The 21,976-nt window shown below is 42.6% G+C and overlaps 1 long non-coding RNA gene across 1 annotated transcript in view; it reads right to left on the reverse strand.

Moving 5' to 3' along the window:
• Positions 1–7,398: 7,398 nt before the first annotated feature.
• Positions 7,399–21,976, reverse strand: part of LOC137220676 (uncharacterized) — a 28,305-nt gene continuing 13,727 nt past the window's right edge. Inside the window, exons 3-5 of the long non-coding RNA XR_010941738.1 lie at positions 18,837–18,961; positions 9,684–9,789; positions 7,399–7,445 (exon numbers count right to left, since the gene is read on the reverse strand). This is a non-coding gene — a long non-coding RNA (uncharacterized lncRNA). The remainder of the gene's footprint in view (positions 7,446–9,683; positions 9,790–18,836; positions 18,962–21,976) is intronic.

The following is a 21,976-nucleotide window of genomic DNA, read 5'->3' on the forward strand; positions in this document are numbered from 1 at the left end:
AAATTTTTAAAAATTAAGGAATATTTGCAATTTTTTGGATTTTTTCTAGTCTATGTTTGAGACTAAAAAGTATGATGATATTCAGTGTTGCTGAGTATGGTAAACAATACCCCTTTGTTGCTGATCTGTACCATAAATTAGCACAATCTTTCTGCCAGATAGTATGTTAAGGCTCAGTATAATTTTAAAAGTAGAAGAGTAAGAATTAAAGAATTTACTCTAATGATACAATAAAAACTTGCACAAAAATTTGTGAGGCATTCTTTACTTTGAAGTATTGAAAATGTAAGAAATTTGTTAAACGAACTAAAGTCTATCCATATAATAAAACACTATACTTGTCAATAAAAATCATCTTCCAGAAAAATACTGAGTGAAGTGGAAAAATGCTCACTAAATTTAAGGAGGGAAAGCAAGTTACAAAAGGTATATAAAATTCCCACCTTTATTTTCAGTGGGCATATCTCCATGTCAATAAGTTTTTGTTTAGGATGTGATTCTAATGGCAGTATTGTACTTCATAATATGGATATGCCAAAACTTATTGTATGCCGAGAAGAATCAAAGGTTAAGTTTAAAAATGTCAAAAGAGGAGAGGGATCAAGATGGTGGAGTAAGAAGACATGGAGCTCACCTCCCACCATAAACATATCAAAGATATATCTGCATGAGGAACAATTCTCACAGAAAACTAACTGGAAACTGGCAGAACACCTACACAACCAAGGCTGCAAGAAAGATTCCCCCACATATACTGGGATCCCCAGTTCCAGCTGAGTAAATAAATGCATACCTATCGATAATTACTTTAAATGTCAATGGACTAAATGTTCCAATCTATAGACATAGGATGGCTGACTGGATAAAAAAACAAGATACTCCAATATGCTGCCTATGAGAGACTCACTTCAGGGTAAAAGACATACACAGACTGAAAGTGAGGGGATGGAAAAAGATATTTCATGCAAATGGAAACAAAAAGAAAGCAGGAGTAGCAATACTTGTATCAGACAAAATCGACTTTAAAAGGAAAGCTATAACAAAAGACAAAGAAGGGCATTACATAATAAAAGTGATCAATACAAGAAGAGGGTATTACACTCATTGACATACATGCACCCAGTATAGGAGCAAAACAAATACTAACAGACATAAAGGGAGAAATTGACAGGAATACAATTATAATAGGAGACTTTAGTACTCCTCTGATATCAATGGACAGCTTTCCCAGACAGAAAATCAATAAGGCAACAGAGATCCTAAATGACACAATAGAATAGTTGGACTGAGTTGATATCTATAGGATAGTACATCTGAAAAACAAAAAAAGCAGAATACACACTCTTTTCAAGCATGCATGGAACATTTTCTAGGATTGACCACATACTAGTATACCAAACAAGCCTCAACAAATTTAAGAGGATAGAAATTATTTCAAGCATCTTTTCTGACCACAATGGTGTGAAACTAGAAATCAGCCACAGAAAGAAAAACAGGGGAAAACAAATGATCACAAGGAGACTAAATAACATGCTGCTAAAAAACCAGTGGGTCAACGATGAAATCAAAGAGGAAATCAGACAATACCTCAAGACAAACAACAATGAAAACACAACCTTATAAAATCTATGGGATGCAGCAAAAGCAGTTCTAAGAGGGAAATTCATAGTGATACAGGCCTTCCTCAAGAAAAAAGAAAAATCTCAAATAAACAACCTAACCTGTCACCTAAAAGAATTAGAAAAAGAAGAACAAACAAAGCCCAAAATCAGCAGAAGGAAAGAAATAATAAGGTGAGGAAATAAATAAAATAGAGATAAAAAAATAGAAAATATCAATGAAACCAAGAGCTTCTTTTTGAAAAGATAAACAAAATTGATAAACTTTTAGTCAGATTCATCAAGAAAAAAAGAGAGCCCAAATCAGTAAAATCAGAAATGAAAAAGGAGAAGCTAGAACCAACATCACAGGAATACAAAGGATCACAAGAGATTACTATGAACAAGCATTTGCCAATAAAATGAACAACCAGGAAGAAATGGACAAATTTCTAGAAAAAATACAGCCTACCAAGAAGGAGTCAAGAAGAAACAGACAATTTGAACAGACTGATCATTAGAAGCTAAATCGAAACTGTAATAAGAAAAACTCCCGGCAAACAAAAGTTCAGGACCAGACGGCCTCACAGGAGAATTCTACCAAACATATAAAGAAGAGCTTATACTATCCTTCTTAAACTGTTCAAAAAAATTGAAGAGGAAGGAACACTCCCAAATTCATTTCACAAGGCCATTACCCTGAAACTAAAACCAGACAAGGACACCACAAAAAAAGAAAATTACAGGCCAATATCTTTAATGAATATAGATGCAAAAATCCTCAACAAAATATTAGCAAACCAAATCCAACAATACATAAAAAGGATCATACACCATGATCAAGGTGAATTTATTCCAGAGTCACAAGGATGGTTCAGCATAGGCAAAAGTGTTTTACTCATTCAATGAACATGTCCCATCTCTATTCTATTGGATTATTCTGAAGAAATCAGCATTTTTAGGACCAAAAATCCTAAGAGGTTATGAGCTATAAAATGCAATAAGCCCAGATCACTTTTATTTCTAAAAGCCTAGTTTTCAGTGCATTGCAAATTATTTTCCAATTTGAACTGTAGATGCAGCCCAGAACTTCATTTAAGCTCAGAGTTTATTAGTGGGGGAGATCAAATGAGCTGTCTTGGCTGAATGGCAGGCCAGGAAAGCATGTCTCCTTTCCTCACTCCCCCTGGTGGATTTGACTGGATGGGACAGCCACCATCATGTCCCTCTGTGAAACGTTACACTGAGGTTACCAAGCACATACATGCCATTCTCCTGAAACACTACTCTTCGAAAGGGTGGAATTTCCTTGTGCTCTTGTTTCATCTCCCCAAGCCCAGTATTCTCAAATTCTCCAAGCAACGCTCAAAGTCTTGGAGAACTCAGTGTGGCTTTAATTTTCAGTTGCTATCAAATGGGATACAATTAATTTCTTGTGGAACTGATTTTTTTTAATTTGCCAGGAATTTCTAAATAGGCTCTTTCGGTGCTAAGTCTATGAATAAACTTTATTCTTGGGGCAAGGAAGAAATATCTCTTAAAAAATAAAAAAACCTCTAAGGATTGTAACTTCATGGCAAAAAAACAGAGTAATTAGGAAAGTAGACTTTGAAAGCAAACAAATATAGACAGACGGGGGTTTGAGTACTAACTTTGTAACTTTCTAATCTGGTCATTTTGGTCAGTTTGCTTAACCCCTCTATGCTTCAGTTTCCTCACCTGTAAAATGGGGATAATTATAGTACTGATCACATGTGTTTTGAAGATTAAATGAGATGAAGATATAGGGTGACCAACAGGCCTGGTTTTTGCCCAGGCCTGAGGGGTTTCTTGGGACACAAGACTTTCAGTGCTAAAGCTGAGATATTCGCAGACTAGGATGGCTGGTCACCCTATAAGAGGTCAGGTACTTACATAATGCCTGGTATCCACAAATGATAGCCATTATTTTATGTATTACAGATATCTTTAAGCGTATTCCCATGGACATGTTTTCTACATAGGTTAATTAGACACATCTCGACTTTATGCTTTATAAAAAGACTAAAACATATAACAAGAAAAAATGCTTCATTAGTAGATCAGCATCACTGTCCATTTTTAAGGTCTACTTGGTTATTTCTAAAATTCTACAAGTCTATTTTTTTGCTTACTGACTTCAAGTCTTGAAAAACCTCACACTGCTCTGTGAAGTAGTATGTAAGTACACATTTCTTCAAAAGTGCACTGTGACAGGGAGGGTGGGAGGGAGGGAGACGCAAGAGGGAAGACATATGGGAACATATGTATATGTATAACTGATTCACTTTGTTATAAAGCAGAAACTAACACACCATTGTAAAGCAATTATACCCCAATAAAGATGTTAAAAAAAAAAAAGTGCACTGTGGCAAGATAAGAAGCTTCGTCACAATAAGAAATGACTTGTAGAATAATCTTTTTCGTACAACGAATAAAAAGTCATTTAGGGGACATCAAGCTTTTGGATACAATATTTCCATGTGAAACATTTCCAGTTAAGACGGCCTACTGAGCATATTTCTTTATCAGTCCTCTCCTACCTGTCAGTCCTATTTAACAACATAAATTTCTCTTTTGTCCTTATTCTCAGTCATTGCAGAGACTAGGAGGGAGCTTATCAGGTGACCTCAGATCCTGGCAAACTCGTGGCTGACCAAAAGCTCTTGGGATCACATTGACAAATCAGGGGAAAGGGATGCAGAGCCATTGTTTTCTAAGTTTGTCTGGTTTTAAGAGTCACCTGGGGCTCTTATTAAACATACAGATTTCTGGGTTCCTCCAATAGAGATACTGATTCAGAGAGGGGGTGGAGAGCCCTTGAACCTGTAATTGATTGGTGTCCCCTGAGACGCTTATGATGGGGCAAGTTTGGAAATGGTTCTCAACCAGGGATTCTCATTATGCCTGGGGGTCTCCAAGCACTTAATGCCATGGAACTAAGGATGCTAAACATCCCACAGTGCTTGAGCCAACACAAGACACAAAACAAACCCTGGAAACAGGACAACCACTGCATAGAATTTTAAATGGAACTCTACACTTCATTCAGACACTCCATTAACGTTTGTTAATTTAACAAAATTATCAGTATCCCAAGGAGCTAGACTAGATATAGGCTGACCTGCAGATGATAACATCTCCCTCTTGAGGGTTAAGGTAAAATTACTTTCATACAAGCAATTATTTTTAAACAGATTTATTCCTGTTCTTATTTTCTTCAAAGATTATATAATGCTATGTTTTATATGTAACACCAGGAGAGAGAGTACTATTCCTTTCAGAAGGGACATTCTGAAAGAAAAGAAATAACCATGTGTAAAAAGATATTCTTTAACAAGTCTTGTTCGTCATTTCCTTCCTACTTACTGCTCATCAACATGGCATGCATAATGCTTGTCCTCCTAGTTACCTTTTTATTCTTTCTGCAGTGGTTCTCAAGTATAGTTCTCTATACCTGGAAGGTTTAATTTTCCTAGGGTTCTGTCTTCTCCTATTTTAAGTTTTCTTCTTGTATTTTCTTCTCCCCCAAGTGCCTTTATTTCCCGTGCTTACTTTCTGTCCATCTACTTCTCTTTCCTTCATTTTCTCTCTAGCATTTAGTCCCTCCTGCCTTATGATCTAGAACCTTTAGTGCCTGTATCATTCCTTGGATGTTACAGGCCAGCTGCCTGATGTGGGATGACCAGCTGTCCCAGTTTGCCCTGTACTAAGACCCCTCTGTCCCAGGCCAACCAGGATGGCTGATCACTCCACTTAACCAGTAACCTGGGGAAATAATACACTGACACCAGGTGGAGGGAGGAGTAACTGTTATTGGTAGTACCCTGCTGGGTGGCTGTAGTGTTTTAATTAGTGATTGTTGGAAGAGGATGCAAATGCAAATAAACCAAATAGAGGTCAGAACCAATTATTAGCAAGAGTTTCTCTGGTCCTTTCTGTGAAGGACCAGAGAAACCAAGTATGTGACTAAAAGAGACTTGGAAGATCAGTGTGAGAGACTGAGTTGGTCATTAGAGCTGAAGGCTGTGAAGCTGATGTGTAGCCCTGCCTGTGGAGAAAAGAGGATAGTTTTGGCACTGAGATGTCTGAGCCGAGTAAAAACCACTGATGACGTAGTCTATTCCAGAGTAACCGACAAATCAGGAGGACGCATTGAAGAGGCAGAAATGGCTCTTCCTGCTTCTGGGAAGCATTGTGGAGGCTGAGTCTTATCAGTCTGAGTTGCAGGATCAGAGACTTCTCACCCGTGAGCTGAGTGGGCGTCCTCTCAGGGGCTCAGTGGAGCCCCGAACAGCCTTCTGTGGCTTTCTCCAGTGTTCTGGCTCAGAGCGAATTAGAGTAGTTAGGGGCTAAAATGTCTGACCGAAAACAAGCTTCACCACCCCTGTCGTTCTACCATGAAAAGGACCATTCCTCTTTTACCTTCAGATTGTCTTTGTACGTGCCAATATCCTTAGTCAAAGGCCATACTAAAATATAACTCATCCCCACTGCGATGCTAACTGATGACCCAGGGTTTGTTTTATTTTTAGGAGCCATAGGAAGAGCAGCTCTGTCACCTCTTCACTTCCCCTGTGAGAGAGGATTCCTGCTTCCAGGCGCACACGATGCCTATTTGACAAATTAGACAATTTTGAATACATGACTTATTCTTCCGTAATTAATTCATTCTAGCGGAAAGCACAGAACTCTGAGATTCTTAACAGACGAAGGGAGTGAAATCCAAGACTCTCAAGTACTTCTGGGGGAAGTCTGACTCAACCATTGTTCCTTGTTTTCATTCAGCAAACCGTTTATTGAGCATTTAGTACATACTGAGCACTCTGCTTGGTGTTGTAGATCAAACAAGGAAAATAGTGTAATTCTTGACCTCAAGGCACAGACGCTATGGTTTTTAGAAAGTTACGTACATGTGAATAATAAAGGTGACAGGTGCTAGAGTCAAAGCGTATTCACGTTACAAGGTAAGGGTGTAGTCCGTTCTCCCTGGGCTGTGGTCCCTGTAGAGATCTAGCCTACCAGCTCTGGAGGAGAAGGTCTGTGACCGTGATTGATTTATTCATCATTGATCTCTACTGCCTCACACTTAGTAGGTGCTCAGTAAATAGTTTCTCAATGAGCAAAAGATGGTGTTGCCATAGAGCATGGTGGATGTGCACAGAAACGATGCAAGTAGCTCAGCCAAAGGGTCCAGGTACTGCATGATCGGGCTCTGCCTCCCTCTCCAGCTGCCATCTCCCATGCTCTGCTCCCCTTCCGTCAGGCTGAGCAGTTAAGGCTTTATCCTGAATGCAATGGGGAGGGGGGGCCCAGAGCGTAGTTTTATGTCGGGCTCTGACATGGTCAGCTTTGTGTTTTAGAAAGATAATTCTGGCTGCAGTGTGAAGGATGGATTAGAGGGGGAAACTCTGGAGTAGGGAAGATCATTCAGATTAGCAGTCATTCAGTTGGGAGAATGCACACAAGAATTGCCCGGTAACTGTCCAGGGCCCACCCCAGACCATTTGAACCAGAATCTCTGGAGATGGAATCCAGATATCAGTAGTTATAAATTGTCCCAGGTGATTCCGGTGAGACATGAAGTTGAGTAGCATAAGATGGTTGCAGAATGGAAAAAGGGGGCATAGATACTAGGGCTATTAAAGGTAGAGGAACACCACCACTAAGTAACAGAGCAGGGGCCATGAAGACAGGAAGGAATTGAATTACTCACAGGTTCTGGCTGGAGTCATTGACATGGGAAGTAAGGTGACTGACCTTTCTAAGTTCTCTGGAGTATCATGCTTTCAGTACAGATGCTCCGTCATCCCAGGGCAGTTGATCACCCTACAGGAAGGAACGTGATAACTTTTACCAAAATAACTAATAGGCATCAGAGTGTGGTTGGGAGAAAGATGATTAATTTTAAACATGGGTGACAGCTGCTAAGTATTGGTGACTAAGGCTGCCCTAAAGCTCACAGCTGAGGATCAAATGAGCTAAATACCCCACATTCTAAATTCCTAGAATCACAGCTGTTAGGGCCATACATCCCCAGCAGGGCTTGCTAAGAGAAACCAGGAAGCAGAACAAGCGCCGCCACATCCCACCCTAATATAAGATGAGGCTGAAAGGGAGAAGGCTGTTGCCTTTTGTAGAAGTACGTTACTCACGTAGAACTACTTATTTTCCAGAACAGGGCAGGGTGGCCCTGGGCTACCTCTCATCCTCAGAGCCAAGGGGAGGAGCTGACAAGAGAACTGCTCCCAGGTGTGTGGGTCTCCGCCTGTGCCGGTCCCTGTCTGGACAGTTAGAGGGCACAGGCTCACTGTGCAGCCCCCGTGCTACCAGGGTAGAGGAAATGCACATGGGGGAGAGATGCTGTGGTGTGGGACTGCTGGGTGAAGCAGGTTGAACCTTCAGGTTTGGAAGATGGATCCCACATGTGCCTGACGATGCAGGAGTTGGCTGTGGTGAGTAGATCATATTTGGAGCGTTGTTCTTACCTGGGAAAGCCACAGCAAAGAGGAATGGGATAGATGGCTGCCAGCTCAGGGGCTGGGCCTGACGCTGAGAATGAAGCTCTCTCGTGAGGGGCCCCTAACACCCAGAGCTGCTGCTTGGGAGCAAATTCCTTGTCAGATGAATTTGTCAGCCTCCATCTGCCCACACTGAGCACAAGGACAGTAAGCTGGGTCCCGCAAGTCCCCTCTCCCTTCCTTAACCCTCCTTCCTGAGCTCTATCAGAGGGGTATGTGATGGAAAGACATGGGCAGGTCTGTGTGGGCCAGACCGCATCCACAGCCCTATTCTGCTGCGGGGTCAGGAGAGGAGATGGGAGAGAAGAGAGACAGTGATTGGGGATGAAACTAGAGCTTTGAGACACTGAATCTTGGGGGTAGGAAGTCATTGTTTTAACAGCTGGAAGTAACAGTTCTAAGAACTGAGAGGGCCAGAAAGTTAGAGCAATGGGCTGAAATCACTAAGGAAGCCCACTTTCCATGGGAAAGGGGATTTTGACGCAGCAGTCACTGCCACGTGAGCAACCCCGAGGAGGGACCCAGGTAGTGAGAAACCGAAGCCTTCTGCCAACAGTGAAGTGGGCCCTTCTCAGATGACTGCGACCTCATGGGAAATCCTGAGACAGAACCTAAGGCACTCCTGCATTCCCAGCCTCCAGAAATGTGAGATAATAAATGTTGTTTTAAGTTGCTAGTTTGGAGGTCATGTGGCCATAGATAAGGAATAAGATTTGTCCTGAGTTGGGCCAAGGAGGCCAGGCCTTTATATCTGACTCGCTGACTAGTCATGGGGTGCAGGCCGCTCCTCGGAGGAGGAGGATTTGGATGAGGCCGCTTCCTTCAGCTAAGGCAGCCCCCGAAGAGGGCAGTCCGCTGTAGGCTATTTACCAACAATATTCTCCCCAGCTGGGTGATTCAGTCCTTTATTCCTCAGGAGGGATCTGGGCAGCTCATCACAGCGTTCACCATGAAGTGTTTAGTTTGGGGCTTCTGTGGGCCTCCAGAAAGAAGCTTCTGGAGCACAAAAAAGGTGCTGGTAAGCTAGGACTCAAGAGTTTGACAGTCTGGGAGTATCTGCCACGCATCCTATTCTCTTCGTTACCACTGCTCTCCTTTTAAATGTTGGGGTTTCCTGGGGTGTCATTCTTGACTTCCTCTCCATGTCTGAGTAGAAAAACCAGGGAGATTGGTGTCCATAAAGCAAGGAGGAGGAGAGAAATAGGAAGAAGGTGGTGGTCGCTGAATGTAACGGTTGGGGTCTCGGGAGAAAACAGATGACAGACTCAAGGGGAGAGACAGAAAACGCTTGATGAAGGGACTCTTGACAGAATTGTGGCCAGGGATGGGGGGAGCACCAGAGGGACCTTGAGGCACCACCTGCCACCAGGCCTGCAGGGGTGAGGGCAGGGAGGGCACGCAGGGGAGGTTCTTTGTGGAAAAGGCTGTCCATTGGGAGCCGTGGCCTTCCGAGGGGGACCCAGCGATCCAAGGATGCTTGGCAGGGCCAAGGGCATACCTGCTGGCTTCACTCTCCTCCTGCCCTCTGGGTTTCCGCCAAACCCACCTGGGAGCCAGACGGTCCAGGAGTCGTTGGTGCAGCCCACACAAGTCAGCTCCCTGCTGGCTGCCCCGGCGGCACAAGGCAGGGCGGAGGAGGTTGGAAAGTGGCTCTGCAAGGGCAAAAGTGAAAGGTGTTCAGCAGACAAGAATTAGATGTGCTCATGACCAGCTCCCTCTTAGAAGCGATTTAAGATAACTGCAAAGGTTGGGGTATACTTAAGTTTTAAGGATAGTATCTGAGAGAAACTACTCCTCTCTTCTCCCATAGTGTCCCTGATGCCACTGACAGATCGTAGATAAAGAGGCCACGGGTCTGATCTCCGGAGTATTACTTTCCTAGGAAATTATATTCAGTTCTGTATCTTGACTGTGGCATTGTACTAGAGTCCGGCAAGATGTCCAGAGGTAAACAGGAAAAGGGTACAGGAAAACTACTTTTTACAACTGCATGTGAATCTTCAATCATTTCAAAATAAAACATGCAATTAAAATCGCATTCCCTTATTCATATTCCACTCATTCCACTTACGATAATTGAACCTGAAGCTTTAAAAGTGATGCAGAGTTCCCCAGGAATCACTGAGCTAGTTTGCATTCTCATCTCATCAGAATGAAAACTTTGAGTCACCTGATCTGCTATGATTTGGATCGTGCTTCTGTCGAGAACGCAGCTGTTGCTGCCTTGAATAAGGAAGAATGAATCTCAGGCCCAGGAGAGGGGCCTGAGGCCTCGGAATGCCAGTGACCAAAATAGACCATCATTGGGTCTGTTTCACATGCACGCTTGGGTCTACTTCTTGCACTGATATTGTGATAGAACAGCTCTGCACGGCAGGCCATGCTTCTACAGACAGATCTTAAAATCCTTAGATGCTGTATTTATGAGTCTGTTTTTGTTTGTTTTTTAGATTGCCAGAGGGTGAAGGGGATTAAGAAGAAACACACCTGCAGTTATAAAATAAATAAGCCACAGGGATATCATATACAGCATAAGGAATATGATCAATAATATTGTAATAATTTTGTATGGGGACAGAGGGTTACTAGGCTTATCAAGGTGATCGTTTTGTAATATACGCAAATATCAGATCGCTATGTAGTACATCTGAAACTAACAGTATTGTACATCAACTATATTTCAATAATAAAAAATCCTTAGATGTTATTGCTTCCTTTCAGAGGCTCTTAGTTAATGGAATTAACTAGCTTATTTATCATTAGAATAAAGTAGTAATTTAGAAAACAAATCTACACTAACAAGCTCATTTGGGAAACAACAGCTGCTCCAAGATTCCAGAGGAGAAGCGGGAATTAAAAACCTGATCCCAGCTGAAGACATTTCTAGACTGAAAGTGCCTGATGTCTAACTCAATTGAAATGTGTTTGGAATATGTGTGGAATGTATAAAGTTTCCTTGAACATTTTTTCTTCAGATTTTTTAGCTCTATGATGTTACATTTCACAGGCTAAATATGGAATGGCTTGGTAGCCTAAGATTACAGAACAAAAATGATAATTCTCGGCCCTGTATACAAAACAACTCTCACTGATAGTGTGTGCTCTTTATTCTTTTCCTTGAAGATTAAGTAGTTTTATCTCTCGGTAGGATGTACTTCATACAGGATGACTCTGGATTCCTTTTTCTATATATAATTGGTACAGTCAGGACTGAAATTTTATTTTCTCTCTCCTCATAGAAAATAATATAAGCACCTTATTAAACAGCACCTAGACCAAGAAATGCAAGGGCGTTATAATACTTCTAAGCTCATTATGATCTTAGTGAACAGGTTTAGATTCAGGACAATACCGGAAATGATTATAAAGTACATGCCTGATCAATTTCAATGGAGTCATTACTTAGTGTGAGTTTATGAGTAAATTTATGCACATCACTGTCAAATGCAGCCATGCTTGTGGAAATATAGGAAGTCATTACAGTATCGCTTCATAACAGAGATTGTACTATCAAGACCCATAGATGTCACCACTAAAAATGGTCCCTTTCCTAGGCATTTATACTTGTATTTTTTTTTTTTTTTTTTTGCAGTACGCGGGCCTCTCACCGTTGTGGCCTCTCCCGTTGCGGAGCACAGGCTCTGGACGCACAGGCTCAGCGGCCATGGCTCACGGGCCCAGCCGCTCCACGGCATGTGGGATCTTCCCAGACCGGGGCACGAACCCGTGTCCCCTGCATCGGCAGGCGGACTCTCAACCACTGCGCCACCAGGGAAGCCCCCACTTGTATCTTGATCACCCAAGAAAGAGTAGCTGAGGAAGGTCAGCAGAAGGTCAGGTCTAAGGCAGAATACACGATTCCTTTATGAAATAAACTGCCTTGTTTTATCTGGCCCCTTAAACGACCCCACTAATTACATTCAAGCAAGCAGGGTGGGAACAGATTAGATTATGTGGAATTTAAAACAAAGGGTCTAGTGCATCTCCATGGCTGTTTCGTTAGAATCTGTTAGCTATAAATTACATTTAGAGTTGTTACTATCATTTGTCTTCAACTCCTTATAACTTCCCATCATCAGAGTGAACCACCAGGTGGACGAAACTCTCTGGGCCTCTTCTCAGTTCAGGAAATCAGTCAGTGGCATCGTGGAAAGTTTCCTTTTGTATTCAATCCTGATTTAGGTTCAGAGCCTAAATTAAGTCACTGCTGTGCAATTGTGTGACCTTGGGGAAGTTATACGACTTTCCTGAGCTTCGATTTCCTCATCTGTAAAAGGAGGGTAATGTGAGATTCAGAAGTAATGTATTTAAAGCACCTAGCACTTCTGTGCTAGGCCATAATAGGCCCGAATCAATAGGTGTCTCCACAAAATAAAGCAGATCAGCGGGCTTGACTTGAAATGTATTCCTACTTTAAACGATTTGCCGATAATAAATCGGAGACAGATTGATAACAGCCTTTTACGGCTCCTCCTATATGTGAGAAACGTGTGGGAAACAAAGCAGAACACTTAGGGCTTGTTTCAGAGATAAAAGACTAGATAGTGCCCTCTAGTGGTAAACGGGTAAAACGTCTGAAGGACATCTATTTTTTTACTTGGATTCAGACTGAAGTCACAGAAATACCTAGAACGTAAAATCATGGGGTCAAATATAATTAATATTTGGATAGGGTTTTAACTTTCACACCATCCTATAAAACAATGAAATGAAGGAAAACCTTACCTATTATAAGACAAATCGCAGTTTAATCATATGAGCGACAAAAGAATCAGAGCCAGAAACTATTTTCTTTTTCAATCAAAGGTGACCACTTTGATTCATTTTTGCACTCATGACTAAGTATTACATAAAGAAATTAGTTCAGTAGGATGAATTAACAGACTTCCTTCCCAGTTCACTGATCGTTTCACAGGATTTCTGGTAGTCTCTGACAGTTTAGAAAACAGGAATTGGGCTATATAATCTTCTCCAATGATTCTCTCTAAGCATTAGTTGATACAGAACTTCCCTTAACTGGACATTAATGAAGCTGCTCCCATCTAGCTCCTGAACTCTCAGAATCTCCACTTCTACCAGCACTATTGCCCTTGAAGTTCAATCAGGGCAGTGTCAGCTAGTAGTTAAAAGCAAGAACTCTGAGGCCAGACTGGGTTCAGCTCTATGACTCAGCTTTCTCATCAAGAAAACAGCAGTGTTAATATCAGCTGCTTCGTAGGATTGTTCTAAGGATTGATTAAGTTCATATGTGGGAAGTGATTAGAACAGATCCTGGAATTACTATTATTGCACAGCTCTTATGTGCCCTTCCTTCTCAGTGTTACAGAGAATGCAGCAGAAGCTTAAGATCCAGGCCCTGCCCACAAGAGTTTATGATTTACATGGGAAGACCTTGTTAGAGGGGTGGGTCTTTCCCCACTTCTTGGTTTGCAAGGGGAGGACTTTTCCTGAAACATATCCAGGGCCACTCATATTCTTGTCCTCCCCGCGAGAAGTGGAGTGACTCAGTTGGAGTGGGGTGACCTTGGGGACAACCCCATGAGGAAGAGGTGCATCTTTTTAATGCAGGTACAGGCTCATTTGACCCTCACTCTATAGCACATCCTCCATCTTAGCTTGGTCAACAATACAGGTGATGACTGGATTCTGCCAGCCAACCATTTGGTCTAGTTCTCCATTTGTTCAGAACTCAGTCTGAGAACTGGACAGCTATTTATTGAGGGGACCCCCTTGGAGACCCCAACAGAACACACTGATCCATAAAAGCAATTCAATACTAACCTGTATGGTGTGGACCTACCATATAAACCTGTCCAGAACTGAGAATCTGGTGTAGGTTGAAGCAACAGAAAAGAGTTTCATGGAAACGGGACTTATGCTGGCTCTTAAAGAATGGGATAGAATTTGGGTGGGAGGAGGGAGGAAAAAAGAATCCTTCTGCAAGCAGAGCAATTTTTTCCTAAACCTTGCAGCAGTTTGCACTTCTATGCAATTGGAATAAAATATAAAATATTGGTTAAAATTAGAAAGTCATTTTCTGTTTGATGACTACATGGTACCATAGCCAAGCTGTGGCAGAGAAATAGGTGATGTAGTTCCTCGCTGCCTGATTTTCCAATCACGTGTGACCCAAGTGCCGGGAAAGTTCTAAGTACTTTACACATATTAGTCACTTATTCCTTACAACAACCCTATGATCTAGATATTATTATGTCCCCCATTTTACAGCTGAGGAGACCAGAGCACAGAGAGTGGTCATTTGTTCAATATCAGTAAGAGATAGAACAGGGGTTTGAACCCAGGCAGTCTGACCCCAGACTCCATTCTCTCACCTCAGTCTGCTGTGTGATTTCCCAGTCCAAGGGAGGGGTTTGGGGTGAGCCTTCCTTGTGAAGGTGGTCAGTAAAGAGACCAGCCTGACCGGAGCGAAGGTTTGGACTTCGGAGGCTGCAACGGGAGGCTGAGAGGTAGGTGGGGCTGGTTGATAGAGGGGTTGGAAAGCCAGAGGTTTGGATGCAGAGATAAAAAGAAAAGGCAGGATTAACCCTAACATGCTCCGCCCACTCAAGAACAATTCTATATTGCTCATCATAGCAGTTCCAAAGAAGGCTTCAAGGGTTTCAGTTTGGTTGAATGGACATTACGTAAATATGAGGATATGGCAGAACAAAACCAGCACCTGATCCCTCTGTGCATGGGCTGGGCCACCGATGGGCAGGGCCCGTGAAACACATCCTCATTCATTCTTGCCTTCCAGCTGTCAGCTTAGAAGACAAGCAAGGCTGGAAGTATGAGTTTGAGATTTCATATATATTTAAGAGCTGAAACCATGACATGTGAAGCTCCCTGAAAAAAAGTTGCCAAAGGAGGATGGAGAGAAATACCGATGGAAGAGGGAATTTGGGCAACTCAGCGCTGTGGAAGTCAGCCGATCTGCACAATGTAAGAAGATCCCGGTCAGCTACTCTGAAGGGGTGGTAGAAGATGAGTACAAGTATGAAGCCAGGAGATTAAACAGTGAGCTGAAAAGTACTGAAGAGAGGAAATGAAGCTTGGTTTCTTCCCTTCCATCACTAGTACGTTGGGTAAGGAAAGGAACACCTGGTTCCTGTCATGCTTCTGACTTCTCCACCCTCCCAGGGCACAGGGCATCTTTTAAGTTGGCTAAGATGATGTGGTGGTGGTGAAGGGGTACAGTTTTTTGTTTTTTTGGTTTTTTTTGCAGTACACGGGCCTCTCACTGTTGTGGCCTCTCCCGTTACGGAGCACAGGCTCCGGGCGCGCAGGCTGAGCGGCCATGGCTCACGGGCCCAGCCACTCTGCGGCATGTGGGATCTTCCCGGACCAGAGCACGAACCCGTGTCCCCTGCATCGGCAGGCGGACTCTCAACCACTGTGCCGCCAGGGAAGCCCTGAGGGGGTACACTTTTGAGAGGCTGGGCAATAAAAAGAAATCAGGAAAGGGAAGCAGATTTTTCAAAGGTCTTTTAAGATAGAACTTAACAGAACACACAGCCCACGGTATCATAGGTGTTTGATCCTTCCTGTAAAATGCCGTGATTACGTTATTAAGATCTTTGTATCAGTACGGTTCCCACCAGCAAAGCAGAAGCCACTATGACTACTTGAAACAGGGAGATTTAATGCATGTAATTTGTTATGTAGGTGACAGAAAAAGTCAAAAAGCCAGACTGAGGACCGTGAGGCAACCTAGAAATTAGCAACAGCAGGAAGCCACTTCCTTGCCAAGTCTATAGGGTCAAAGAGAAGAGGCCAGATCACTGGAACTCAGAGGCCAATTTCACCTGTAGAAACTGGGAATGGTGGGCCTGTCGGGAAAACTGGCTGAAGAAGAGGTGCAGCTGCTGCCCTAGCATCCTGGGAATAGCGGGGCAGATAGACTCTAGCTTTTCCCTTCCGCCCACTCCAGTCTCCCTCCAGCACCTCCCATGGCCAAGTCCAGCTGGACATTCACTGACAGGGGAGCCTGGGAAATGCACCCAGGAGCCGTCAGGCCCCAGGACACAGGGCAAAGCAGGGGACTGGCCAGGGGGGCACCTGAGGGCAAACATGTATCAGACCTGATCGGTACTCTTATAACATTTGACCCATCATGGGGACGGTCTCTTCCTTGTACAGAAGAGCCAGGGCCCACCTGAGGGTGAAGTCATTTCTACCAGAAACCAATTAGACTCATTCTTCAGCCTCAGTTCCAGAAGAATCGAGACGCCTAATGGTGGCTCTCGTGTGGTAGGCCACACGGTTTCTCCTAGATGGAGGGAGATGGGCTGAGAAGTAGAGAGTGAAGGGTCAAGGAGAGGAGCCCAACACCCTTTTAACTACTAGCTGACACTGCCCTGATTGAGGAGGAGCCCAACACCCTCCCAACACCCTTTAGAAGCTGCGAGAAAAATACTGAGACGGGGAGCAGAGTGGAACAAGGCCAGGTAGGCTGGAGGCTGAGTTATGGTAGGAATAGAGACCTCTACCATTTAAGCCAGAGGGTTTACATGTTTCATACTTTCTCTTTCATTTTCTTTCAGTATTTTGATAAATTAAGAAAGACATTTGAAACCCCTACATGTGACACTGGTGTTATGGTGTTGGGTGGGGTAAGTGGATTTCTGTCCAAGCTTATGTCACAGCTTTAGAGAGGAAGTGGATCCCTGGGGCCGGTGGTCATGGGGGGATTGACATGACTGAAGCCCAGGGGGAAATGAAACCCATAATAGAAGCTTCAGGTAGGGAAGCAGTTGCTTGTGTGCCCTGACTATATAACCCTAACAGTAAGCTTAGTGATCTGGAGTTTTAATAGCTAATAGTTATTGAACACTGTCTAACTCCATGTCCTCTTATATACACTGCCTGTGTCAATTAATTTAACCCACATAACAACCCTATGAGGTAGGTGCAGGTTATAGATGTGGAAATTGAGGCTTAAAGGTTAAGTAACTTGCCCTGGGTAAATTGTGGAGCCAGGAGTAAATTCCAGGCAGGCTATTTCCAGAGCCTGCCTGTTTAACCACTATGGGCAAATCTAAGAACCTTGAAAAAAAGAAGAGAAGATGTCTTTCGGGAAAGAGAGAAGACTCTGGAAAAGATAAAATGAGGGAGGGAGCTCTTAGAAGGAGATGGGAAGGACAAGTGACTGGTTCTGTGAGAAAGTCTCTGCTACATTAACATGACATCAGCCAAGCTTGAACATTTCTGCAGGGAACACTGTGTTGTACAGTCTGTGTCTGATGATTCCAATAGCTAGATTCCCTGTGGATCTGTTGTCTGTTGTTTCTGTTGGTTCTTATTCAGGGCCTTGTCTCCTCATGTTTCTAGCAATCATTGAGAGGTGGGGTTGTATATGAAAAATAAGTTATGGAAATATGTTGAAGCCTAGACTTGTGTTAATCATCCTCAAAAAAAGACTTTTGTTTGTTTCTGGGGAGGGATAAATATATTTGTGTAAGGAAACTCTTGAATGATAACAAGAAATTATAAAAGTTTTTGCTTTTGGACAGCGATAGTGGAGAGGGTTGGAAGTAGAGAGGACAGTATATGGCCAAGACTTTCCACTGTATATTTTATGTTGTTGAGTGTTGAATTAGATGAGTTATTCAAAAGACTTAAAACAAAAACAAAATAAAAACCAAAACCTCAAGCAGCACCTCTGTTCCTTTATGTCTCCTTCATATGAGAGGAAGTCCAGTGTGGTGGCTGGGAGCAGAGGCATGGCATCCCGCAAACCTGGATTTAATCCCATGGCTCCACTTACCAGCTTTTTGACCTTAGGAAAGTCATGTATTCTCTGAGTCTCAATTTCCTCCTTTATAATTTGGGAATAACAACCCTCAAAACAACCCTTTTAGATGAATATTAGGTGTGATAATGTTTGTAATGTAATTAACACAATGCTTTATATAAAATCAGCACTTGACATTTTATACATACATATTTACATATACCTACATATGCGTGTTTGTGTATATACATGTATACACACACACACACACACACACAGTTGACCCTTGAATAACATGGGGGTTAGGGGCGCTGAAACCCCATGCAGTCATAAATCCAAGTACTGCTATCTCTGCCTCAAAAACAAAGGAATTGATAAATGTCTCACCCAGGGGCAGAAAGTTGAAACAGTTTGGATAGAACCAGGACTCAAACCCTAGTTCCGTTGATTCCAGATGCTGTGATCTCTAACTGAAAACAAACTTGTCCCCATACTTCATTTAGAGATCTTTAAAATGGCCATAAAAAACAAACTTAATGGTGACCAAAGGGGGAAGGGGGTGGTGGAGGGGTAAATTAGGAGTTTGGGATTAGTGGATAAAAACTACTATGTCTAAAATAGATAAACAACAAGGTCCTATTGTATAATACAGGGAACTATATTCAATGCCCTATAATAAACTGTAATGGAAAAGAATATGGAAAAACACACATATATATATAACTAAAACACTTTGCTGTACATTAGAAACTAACACAACATTGTAAATTAACTATACTTCAATATAAAATTTTAAAAATAAAGGTCTTTAAAATAAAAATACAGGTATTATATTTATTGGAAAAAACTCCATGTATAAATGGACCCTTGCGGTTAAAACCTGTGCTGTTTAAGAGTCAACTGTATACACACACACACACACACACACACACACACACACACACAGATACAGATATAAATACATACCTATATGTTCCAGGAGAAGTATAGTTCATGCTCCAGCTTTACTTCACAGGGCTCAGATGCTCTTTCTCTCTTCAGGATTCAGACAGGTAAGAAGTAACTTGGACTTTCAAAACAGGTGCTGCAAACTGGAAGCCAACAGAGGAAATGTTGCCCGTGGAAACATGTTATCAGACTCACATAATGTTTTCAGAATCAGGACATTTTACATACAGATCAGGGTTTCTGGCTTCTTAGAAAAATTAAGGCATATGGCAATACAGGGCCCATATTCCAGCTTGTCCCCAGGGGACAGTGCTGTGTGTCAATGTCCCCTGTAGACAGGGCGAACTCTCATTTCACCACAGGCCCCCAACTTCCTACCACTCACCACCGCCCCGTCCCCACCAGTCCCATTTATGTTACTTCTTTCCCACATGGGCATTTGAATTGATGACTTCTTACTTAAAATGTTATTTTTCTCTCATATTTAAGCATCTATCTTTCACATTTAAATAATAGGTCTGCTCTGAACCCACTTCACGTAAGTCAGATTACTGGATTAGCACATCGTTTTACCCTTAGATTGTATTACAAATGGCAGTGCTCTCCTAGAATGCTATATTAAGTTCTCAGGGTGATGAATGTTCTGCCTGTTGCATGCATATTCATTTCCCTTCCAACTCATTTCCTTGTCTTAGAGACATTTGTTAGTGTGTTTTGATAGGTGTCTTGGGGGAGTTATTAAGATATTGTGAAAACCGATCCTGTATAAATTTTCACTTAGGTTTTGTTTGGCAGTTTCTTCTTTTAGGTTTGCTTGTTGGTTTACTTCTCTGAATTTTAGATTTTCCTGCAATTTCTGACCTCCAGGCAAAGGTGGATGAATGCAGTTCTGAAATGGTACTGAGATAAAGGCTTCATCAGAATTAATAGGCGAGAGAGAAGGACACAGCTGCTCCAGGGAGAGCCACCCTCGTCTGAGGAAATCAAGGGCTTCTCTCAACAGGATGCTTTTTTACTTTTCTCTGTTCCTCTTCTCTTCTTGATCTCATATAGTCTAACTTTAGAGATGACTTTTTTCTTTTCTGAGCTAAAGGATGAAAATGGAAGACTCTTCCTACTTCCATATCCAAGAACTGAAACGCACCGTATTTATCCCAAACATCTCCTTTTATTCTTCTCCCAACGTGGGCTAATGACCACTTTGTAACATGCTTATATTTCCTATAGCTGCTACATATTTGTTGACTTCCAACATGAACTACTTCAGTACCTCCTGTATTCCTGCCATTAGGATAGCAACAGAGAATATATGTGTGAACCAAGGATAATGTCCATCTGTAAGAACCATCACCTCAAACTCTTGGAATTTTCACTCTGAAATCCATGTAAAGGGGGCAGATTGGTAACAAATCCACAACACAATGGGACAGATGCCATGAAACAGATATGAACAGAATACTGTGAGAACACAAGGGAAGGAATAAATTATTCTGCCAGGTTTGCCAAGAGAAGCTTCTTGGGGGAAGGTTAACAGGATTTCAAAGTATGACCAACAGCTTCGCCAAACAGATTAAGAGAGGTGGGTACTCCAGGCAGAGGAAAGAGCCCATGTAAAAGTCCCAAGTCTTGACAGGCACATAGCCTGTTGAGGAAACAGTGGGAAAGCTAGTATGGCTAAAGTGGAAAGTAAATTAATACCAGGGCATTTGCAACAGTCCATTATAGTAAGAAATGAGCCTAAACTCAGGTGGTGGTGGAATGGATGGAGGAGAGGGGCTAACCTCAGGATACAGGTAAGAGAGGAAGGGGCAACAGGAGTTAAGGGCAACTGAAGTTTCCATCTTGGGAGTATCTCTGTACTCTAACACCATCACCAGAGGAGGAAAACCCAGGAGTGGGCAGGTCTGGGGTCAGCCAGCAGGGTTTGGATACCGTGACCCCGTTGAATGACCTCTGTGGCTAAATCCAAATGGATGTTCTTCATTTTCGTTTGCCAATGTGACTTTTTCCCTCTCTTCTGTGAATTTTTTTCTATTTCCTAAGACATCACTCTCCTGAATTTCCTCTTACCTATCTGATCCCTCCTTCTCAGGCATGCAGAAGAAAAGGGGTGTTTGAAGGAGGTTATCTGTGGTTGGCTACTGTTCCTATCTCTTGTCCACACTCTCTCACTATGGTAATTTCCCATTTCACAGCTCCTCAATTACTACCTATGAACTGGTGACTTCTAACTCCGAGTCTGCATCCTTCATCTCTCTCTGGGTTCCAGACCTTTTTGTGCAACTGCCTACTGAACATTTCCACCTGGGTGTCCTGTAGGCACCTCAAACTCAGTGTCTGAAACTACACTCTCATCTTCCCAAGCCAAACCTGCTCTCATGTATGTCTCATCTCAGCAAATGACCCCTCTATCCACTTGGTTACCCAGGCTCCTCTCAATTCTAAGTTCCACTGGACCATGTCCATCTTGGTTACCACTAACATAGTGAGTGGCCCACACATAGCAGACATGTATTGGTATAACAAATGAAGGAGGCAGATTGGCTCCTTAGGTTTCTGAGTTTTGTCAATCCTCCTGGAATAAAAGTCATTCTCTACCCTCCTCCCAACCCACTTTGGTCTGAATTAATCAAAGCAAGCACCATTTGCTTCAGAAAGACTTCCCTAACTACCACCCCACATCCCTCCAAGATCTGCTAAGTTCCATAATTTCCTGCATACATCCTAACCATAGTTCATAGCATATGGCTTCCATGCCAAGTTCATCCACCAGCTCGCTAAAGGATGAAGCAGGTATCTTCGTAATACCATAGTGCCTACTTGCTTGATGGAAGGAAGCAAAGAAGGAAAGACAAACTGATAGGAATTCTGTGAGAGACATCCAAAACATATTTTAAAATGAGTGTGGGGCTTGGAAGAAATCTGTGACAGACAGGGATGTGAATTATCTATGGTGATGCCACTGGGGTGATTGCTTTTGCCCTGGAAGATGTGTGAGGGACGAACTCTCCTATGTCTATAGGAGCTGAGATGGAAGTTGGTCTCTGGTATAAGGTACCAAAGAGTAACAAGGACTCACATGAATGTCCTTATCTAAAGGGGAAAAGCCAATAATTGCTATGTGGAAGTGCTGGCCCCGTGTAGTCAGATCTTCTGAT

This window comes from Pseudorca crassidens, chromosome 3 (assembly GCF_039906515.1).
Source record: "Pseudorca crassidens isolate mPseCra1 chromosome 3, mPseCra1.hap1, whole genome shotgun sequence".
Taxonomy (NCBI): Eukaryota; Metazoa; Chordata; class Mammalia; order Artiodactyla; family Delphinidae; genus Pseudorca; species Pseudorca crassidens.